An 8851-nucleotide genomic window follows, 5' to 3' on the forward strand; every position below is an offset into this window, starting at 1 on the left:
CCTCGATTTTTGCCTCCGATGAGGCCCTTTCCGGCCTCCATTTGATGCAAATTTTATACCACTGTGATCACCGTTCTTTTCTCTACAGGTTGATCAAAGCCAAACATCAAAACGCGACTCACGCCAGAGGAGCCGCCGCACCCGAGAGCACCGCCGCTGGTAAGTTTCAGTTTTTCTTGATTTTTTAGCCCACCGAGAGCCCTAGGGTTGCTTTATTGCAGGGACCGATGCAAGTGTTGTCGAATTCGGCCGAAAACGACCAACCCGAGGCAAATCGCCGCCGCCGTCGTCGGAGCACAGCGGAGCCGCCGTGTTGAAATTGCGATATTGGCCGAAAAGGGCCCTAGGTCTAATTTGGAATTTTTTGGGACACGTGCAGGTACCAGTAGTGCGTTTCAGTTTCCCAGGAAAAATTTAGTGAAAATTAGGGACAGCCTGTAGGCACATTGTAGAGTCGAATTCAGACCCCGAAACAGGTAAGGACACCTCACCCTTTTTTCTATCACGGTATTGAAGCTAAATAAATAATTAAACTGTACTGTGTGACTTTATAGATGTATAATTGATTAAGGTTGCCAATGGAGCCCGAGTTTAATACTGTGTTGGTCTGTTATTGTTTGATTTAATTTCCAGTATTAAATGCAGCATGATGTTTGATGTAATTATATTATGGTCTCGTATGCATGAATCATGGTTTCTTTTATTATGGTTGGTATTATGCTTAACCCGATACTGTGTTATCTTGTTTGGTGTCCATTACTGGTTTACATGTTGTGTGTGTTTGGATGATTGAAACTAAGAAAAAGGGCAAAAAGGTCATATGAATTGATAAGTAGATAATGTGGACAGCCTGACTAGATATCCTGGGAGATGGTGGATGGACCGGGTCCGTAGAAAACCCTACCAGGAACGTGGTCTCTCATACCGGACGGGGTATGGAGACCTTATGTGTTTTGGCACCCATACCGGACGGGGTATGGGGACGACCCGTTTCACCCTCATACCGGACAGGGTATTGAGGTTCATGGTTTTGGCGCCCATACCGGACGGGGTATGGGGACGGCCCTGGAATCAAGTTGTAAATGTTAATGGTTCACCTGTAGAGGGGACCCCTTATGGATCCCCAGGGATACTAGTAGGCTGGTAAAAGAGGAAATCTATTTCCTGATGATTGAAATGTAAAGGTGTGATATATGTTATGTTATAAAGTGTGTATGATTTTATGATATTATAAGGTTATTGTTTTCATATATTGTTTTCATGGATCTCGCCGAGGAAAGTGGACAGTAAAGGATTTATTTACTGATAAATGAATTTGTTATAAATTATGCTCCATTTGTCATTTTTGTTTTCAACCCACCTTTACTTCCATGGCGGTGAGATAGTGTGATGTGTTTACTGGGCTGGTGTAGCTCATTCCTTATTTAACCATTTCAGATCAGGGAGACGTTGTTCCCGAGCTCATTCCACAAGAAGACAGCGAAGGGGACGCCTAAAGACTTTATAGTTATATTTATAGTTTTTATTTCGAGTATCTCTCTTAGTTAGTTTGTAATTTCATGTTTTGAGTACGTTTTGGCTATTGTGTAAGGGATGTTAATCAAAATTTTTATTACGCTTCCGCATTTGACATTTTTAATACATATATTTCATTCAAATTTTCGGGGTCGTTATATGACTTCTAGTGACAACCTCCATCACCCACTAAAATTGTGTCATTTATTGTTTCATTTTTAGTTGTATCTAAAAGTAACTTTCATTCAACATTTTGTTTCTATTCTTCTTAATTAGATGTAAAAGTGTAATAAGATAGTATATAACATAGCCAGAGATGTAGCAAAGACTTCTGAAAGATATATAATTGTTCATGAGTCTTAGTTTTTTGTTCACTTGCTTAAGCAAAATGGTTTTTACCAATGATTTTATTTAAAAGGAAAAAGTGTATGTTATATTGGATGCTATTGTATTAACTTACATTGTTTACTGACTTATACAGTACTAGGAAGAAATAAGGCTAAATTTGTAGTTCACAGTCAAATAATAAGGTATGATACTTGAATAAATAATTCAATCTCGTACAAGTGAGTGAATTAAGTAATGTAAATTTATTGTCTAAGATACAATATTTAATGATTGATAAGGAAAACTGATACTTCAATGAATAATAAGAGGTGATGGCGATGACTGGAATGAGATGCAAGTAATAGAGAGAGGAAAGTTTTATTGTCTTGTAACAGAGGAGATTGAATTTTCTTTAGATTTTAGAACATAGAGATAAACTATTTTATTTTTAGTTTTTATTCTACTTCTTTTTGTCAATATAGAAGTTAAATAATTTTTTTTAAATAAAGAAATTGATAGGTTGTGCTTGAAATGGATATGTGGCTTCCTCCATTTGCCAAAAATTTACTTTGTGGCCTTTTGATTTTTAGTGATAATATAAATCTACTGGTAAACTTTTTTCGTCTATTGTCTAATTTTTAGAAACAACTAATGGTTGTTAAAAGTGCCAATATACTGCCTTTTATCAGTTGAAGTAATTTATTTGCAGAAAAACCATTTTTGTTGTTTATACAATATTATAAATGGATTAAATTTTTTAAACGAAATATTTCTTCTCATAAAATTTTTGGCAAGATTAATCCAAACTCAGAACACGAAATACAAAAATATGAAAGTTCATTCATGCCTAGAATATTGATAACCTAAATATCAATCACTAGGATGACATAGATTATCAGCAATTTATTACAAATAATAAACTCATTATAACTCTCTGCCGCTTCGGTTTAGTGCTTAACATCTTATCTATTTTTTTCTTATCTATTTACTGATCTTGTATATATATCAATATCATTGATTGATTTGCATTTGATTTTTTTTAAAGGGTACGAAAGATCACTTTTTTGGAATAGCATATGAAATGAAAGGAGTACTTGGTTGCGGTCCTAATTATTACTCTGATTTGCTCTCCACCTTCGTAATTGAATATGAAATCACCTTATCAGACACGACTAAAGCTTTGTATGTGCCTATAATATATATCTCGATATAGATCTAAGTAGTTATTTACCACGTTTGACTAGTTAATGGGTTTTAATTATTTGGTCTTCTTCTCTTAATTTGCAGAGACAAAGTATCTGATGTAGATTTTCATAGAATTTGTGCACTTTGCTTCAAGATTAAAGGAGCCTCCTCAAGGTATATAATTAATACTAATCGTCACACCTCAAAATTCTGTAATTTGGAGTATTTATGTTTGTTATTATTGATCTTATAATATATATTTAATAATAAAAATTATCAAGTACAAGTTTTGTTAGTAAAAATTCATACAGTTTAATCAGTAAATGATATATCATGAGATGTATATTCTAATTTGAATTCATACTCTTGTAGATAAGGATAAAAGTACATAGATATCCACCCAAAAGATAAATAATTAATAATTTAATTAACCAAATATCTATTAGCAGGATATATATATATTTTTTTGGTATATGTGTATACTTAATTAATTATTTAATTAGTTGAATAGTATATGCATTTCTTCTTTTATAAGAAATCATAAGTTCGAGTCAGATTGTACTTTCGTGTGTCATCATTTGAAAGTTACTTGTATTGTACTGCAATTAGTGTATATCTGTAACATTCCACATTTTCTACAAGACTCAATGTCACTAAAGTATTTATTCATTCTTTCTATGTTGACGATTTACACCTTAACACAACTGAGAGTTCACTTGCAACAAGACTCATTACAAGTATATAGAATATGACATGTCTATTCTTTCAAACATCTATCATCTCATCAGTGTACATCCTTTTGTCCCCTCCATTTCGTAAACATATTGGGCTATATTTTCAACTATCATACAAAAAAAAGGGCTTCCATAGTCGTGTCTAATATCACCTAACAAGCAATAAATATAACGAACTAACATAAATGATAATACTAATTATTAATCCACCAAAGTTTAATGTTAGTTCTACATGCATTCTAGTTCATGGCTACGCTCCGAAGGTTCTTGAGTTTCTTCCTACTTAACCGTTTTTATAATATAATAAAGGAATGAGCTACACAGCCCAGTAAAATCAATTTAAACTGAAACCAATAGAATTGAAATAGATGTAGATAAATTCTCCATTTTTCCTCAAGGACTTCCCTCAACCAAATCATTCTCAGGTCCATCTCATACTCATCCCAGCACCTATCATTTCTCCAACATGGTACCCTTATATAATGAAGATTTATAAAAGCAATTCCCTGCTTCGACTCCAACCTGTAACTTGTCAATTTTGATTTTTTTTTCTCTCTTGCAGATTCCCTCTCTTTTTCTCTTTTTTCCAATAACTTTCAAGTAATTTCAATCTCCATAACAGATTATGCAAATTAAACAAAATGACCCACATTTAACATACTTGCATTTTAATCCATTTTGCAGAACTATTCTGCTTACCTGCATTCTTCTTTCTCATCCAATATGGAGTTTATATATATATATACATAAACAGTATATACAAATCAAAAAGATCACTCAACATAGCGACTTAATTCACCTAATTATTCCTTCGCTTTTCTTTTTCATAGTTACACCCTTTCTCTCTATTATCCTTTAACTTTACTTCCACTAGATTTCACTCTCAGCTCCACCAATCTATCTCTCTATCTGTATTGGTCACACCAGATTATAACACACGCAGCTTGCACTCAGCATACCCGACACGACCCTTCCAGGTCTTTATTTCACGACCACACTTCTTGTCTCATATACAGCACACATCTAGGAAATTTACTCCCCTTCGGACCCTTTATTATCTGGTTTACTCTGCTGACTAATCACTAGTTAGTTGATACACATCACCACAACCAATACAGGCCACACTCACACCACACGAAAGGAAACAGCATATAGAAAGATGTGGATTAGTCTCAGTTTAATCTTATTTAATATTTACTCTCTAGTTTTTCATCATTTGTTGTTTTCAGTATACCACACTACTACCCAGTCCATTCACGACTCTGTATTCAACTCTTTTCATACCCATTCATCATTATTACTATTTTATTATCACCCTCATTTAATGATTTGGTCACTTAATGATATGGGTCACCTGAAAATTCTTCAGTTCATCTATGAGCAATAAATATGCAAAATCATTGTTAAACTCATACCAGAATAAGTTCCACGACCTCATAAATGGCCACACACACACCACTAGTGAACAGGTTGTAATTTATTGATTTTGATAGTACATTGATTTCAGTTATGCCATTTTATCATTTCCCTTTCTACATTCTCCTTCTAGTTTATTTCAAACTTCATCTATTGGGACCCTTCCCCTTCCCTTCTATTTCCCTAGCACCACGGTATGTTATTTATCTTTTAACCCTATTATTCTCCATATTTCCCTTATTTCTACCCCTTTGTAGGCCCTTAATCACATCAACTACTTATTGATATATGTGTATCCGATCTCATCGTGTTCCCTTATGAGGTCTATTAGTTGATTTTCTCCGATCTACATAACACAAGTAAGATATATCCTTAAACCCCCAAGCTTAACTCAGATTGGAACTAATACTTGCTATACATGTAGTAATTATTATCAACACGGTCCTTACCGTAAGACTTCTTTTCTCCCTTACCCGATTGATGATCCCCATTCTTATCCACCATTTACCTTAAACTTCCCTACTAAGTTACCACACAGGAATATTCTTCACCATCACATCAAAATCATACAAAATGCACATATAGAACTCGCAAGAAATCCGTCATCCACGATATAGGAAATTTATAATATTTATTTCTAATTCAGGTTTCAAGAGTGAATTAATCTTACCTTCCGTTGGATTATTCAACCATCTTTTAGCTTAGCCTTCATAGAAATCACCCTCCTATTTCTTCTTCTGTCAACCTTGTGGTTCTATTCCCTCTCTCCTTCTCTTACCCTAGGCCACTATCTCTTCTTCTATCAAATTGTAATTATGATAAATAAACATCCTTCTTGAGGTAATATTTTGTTTTACATATTTTGTAAAATTTTATTTTCATATATATTTAAAATCTGTTTTGCCGGCTCATAATTATTGCTATTAACAATTATAATAAATTATAACAATATGGTAGTAGTAAAAATTTTTGTATTTTATTTAATATTTACGAGTTTAAGTTTCACTGAAGATGTAAAGTTTATATTTTAATAAAAAGTAAAACTATTTTTTTTAAATATTAAACATTGTAGATTTTGATTGTAAAATCTTTATTATTATTATTATTATTCATTGAATGGGGTATGTATGGTGATGCAGTTGGAAGTTAGCACCACCCCTCGTAAATGCAAACACACTCCTTTAAATTAAGGTACTCTTGCTTCTTACAACTTAATTGATTTGATTCTTATTTATTTTTTTTAATTCCTTAATCTTTTAATTCGAATAGTTCTAATAAATGGAGAATATTACTCTCGAATATTTTGCTATTGTAACAAATACAGTTTCTTTTTAACAAATTCAGTTCAATTTTAAATTAATTAAGAATAAAATAAGATTTATAATTTTCTTTAATTACTGTAACTTAACTAAGGTAATTATTATCCTTTATTTAATTTATAAAATTTAACTTCAATATTTAATTTTTCACTATTAATATTTTATCTATTTTCATCACTTTCACTAACAATATTATAAAGTAATTATATTTTCTTTTGTTGGGCAGATGGGGTGGATGAAAGCTTCTAAAAATCAATACCAATAAATTCGCTGTAGGTTGTAATAAGTATTCCTTTTTCATGGAAAACAAATTTAAACTTCTAACTTTTTTTATGTTGGTGGTGATGTCGTGATTAAATTTAGTTAAATCTAAACGTGCCTATTTTGTTTTTAGGCGAAAGAAACATTTCATGATTATTAGGTTTCCTTAGTTGAGGGAACTACAGTAGGTCAAAATCTAGACCTAATTTTTAATTTTTTGATTTGAAACTCAAACTTATTTTACAGAGATAGTTACAAACTAAAGGGTATTGTTTCAAAAAATTGTAAAATTTGTTGCTGTTGGTTGGGATGAATCATTGATATTTAACAGTTTCAAGTAAAAATATCTTGGTGAGAAAAGATAGAAGAATTTACCTCAAACATTTACTTTCTATACAAATAGGAATTGATGTTTGAGGATACATTATAAGGATTGAGGTATGCACTAGGTCAATCAGATAATGTGAGTATAGAAAAGAGCTTTTTAACTTGTTAATTGCATGATACAATAAGCTTAGCTGTAGATCATAGATTTTTTTAATTTGCACCACTAGAAAAGTAAAAGTTAGAAATCCTTCAAGAAAATTTGAGAAAAAGTGAAAGTGAAAGAAAAGAGATAAAAGGGAGAGCAATAGAGAAATGTAGCAATAAGATAGGATAGAGTAGAAGAGCTAATTATTTATAAGGTAAACATAGGATGATATCATTGAAAAAGAGAAAATAGCCACTAACATCCATTAACATGGGAACATGCATTTCAAGCACCAAAAATGCCCCCATTAAAGTTTGTGACAAATGTTCATTTATCACAATTAAGCACACAATACAATGAAGTTTTTAAGAATTTTCATAAATTATCATAAACATGGTGTTTGAATAGTTAAGATTCTTACATTTTTCTTGAAGACAACAAGTCTGAATCTTATTAAAATGTAAAATTTATCAATTTTTAGATGTAATTATATGGATTAATGATGATTTGTTTATAATATTTGATTTAATAGAATCAAAAAATTTAGCTTATGACTGCGTTGGTAGAGATATAGTAATGAAATTGTATTTTGTCCTAAAGAGTCATGACATATCCAAACGAAAATAATATTCTATAACGACTAGATTCTTTTAATTAGAATAATTATAATAAGCGAAAAAATCTGAATTAGCATTTTTCTTATATTATTTATTAATATAAATATTAAAGAACAAGAAATAGACTTGGATTTTATACTAAAATATTTTTTATTAATTATTTTAATATTAATTATGCTATCGTTCATGAATGATAAATCTTTTTTCACATAAGAACTCTTCACAAAAGAGGAAAAAGGAAAGGATTAATTTTCTTTTAAAATTCTATTTTGATTCTCAATAGCTAACTCATCATTATATTAATAACTGATATTATTAGTTATTTTCTTATTGTAATTATTTTTCATTTATAATTTTAAACCAAACAAAATATTATAATTTTCATTTCTTTTATTTTTCAACTTTTAGTTATTAGAACCAAAAAACGTATTGTTTTTCTCCGATATATATATATTTACTAATTCTCATGTATGATATGACAATTATCATCATCATATGCACTTCCTATTATAAATTCTATTGAAAACTTTATAGTGATTTAGCATTACATCAAGTTACAATAACCCTTTAAATTTATTAAACGCACGCACACACATATATATATCTGCGTGTTTGTGTGTGTAGTTCTCAAAAAGATCTAACGATAAGAAAAGTTAAATAACTATAGTTACTTTTATTGGGTATGTATCAATTATTAAATCATAAGAAAATATAAGTGAATTCCAATTTATTGATTAAAGTGATAAGCAAATTCTTATTTCATTCAATTACGAGATGAACGAATTAGAAAATAATAAAAATTGATAGAATTTAAAAATTTTATTTTAATTTTACATAAAATTAATTTTATTTCTTAAAAATTATTTTAAAATTTTACAATTTAATTAAATATAAATTTATTAAGGTTTAATATTTTTTTGGTAAATCATTTGTACTTTCATCATTATCTATAAAAGTTGTATTTATAGTTCAGACTATAAACTATACATTCTATATATTATTGTT

Source organism: Carica papaya, chromosome 9 (assembly GCF_054855325.1).
Source record: "Carica papaya isolate Zhongbai chromosome 9, ASM5485532v1, whole genome shotgun sequence".
NCBI lineage: Eukaryota > Viridiplantae > Streptophyta > Magnoliopsida > Brassicales > Caricaceae > Carica > Carica papaya.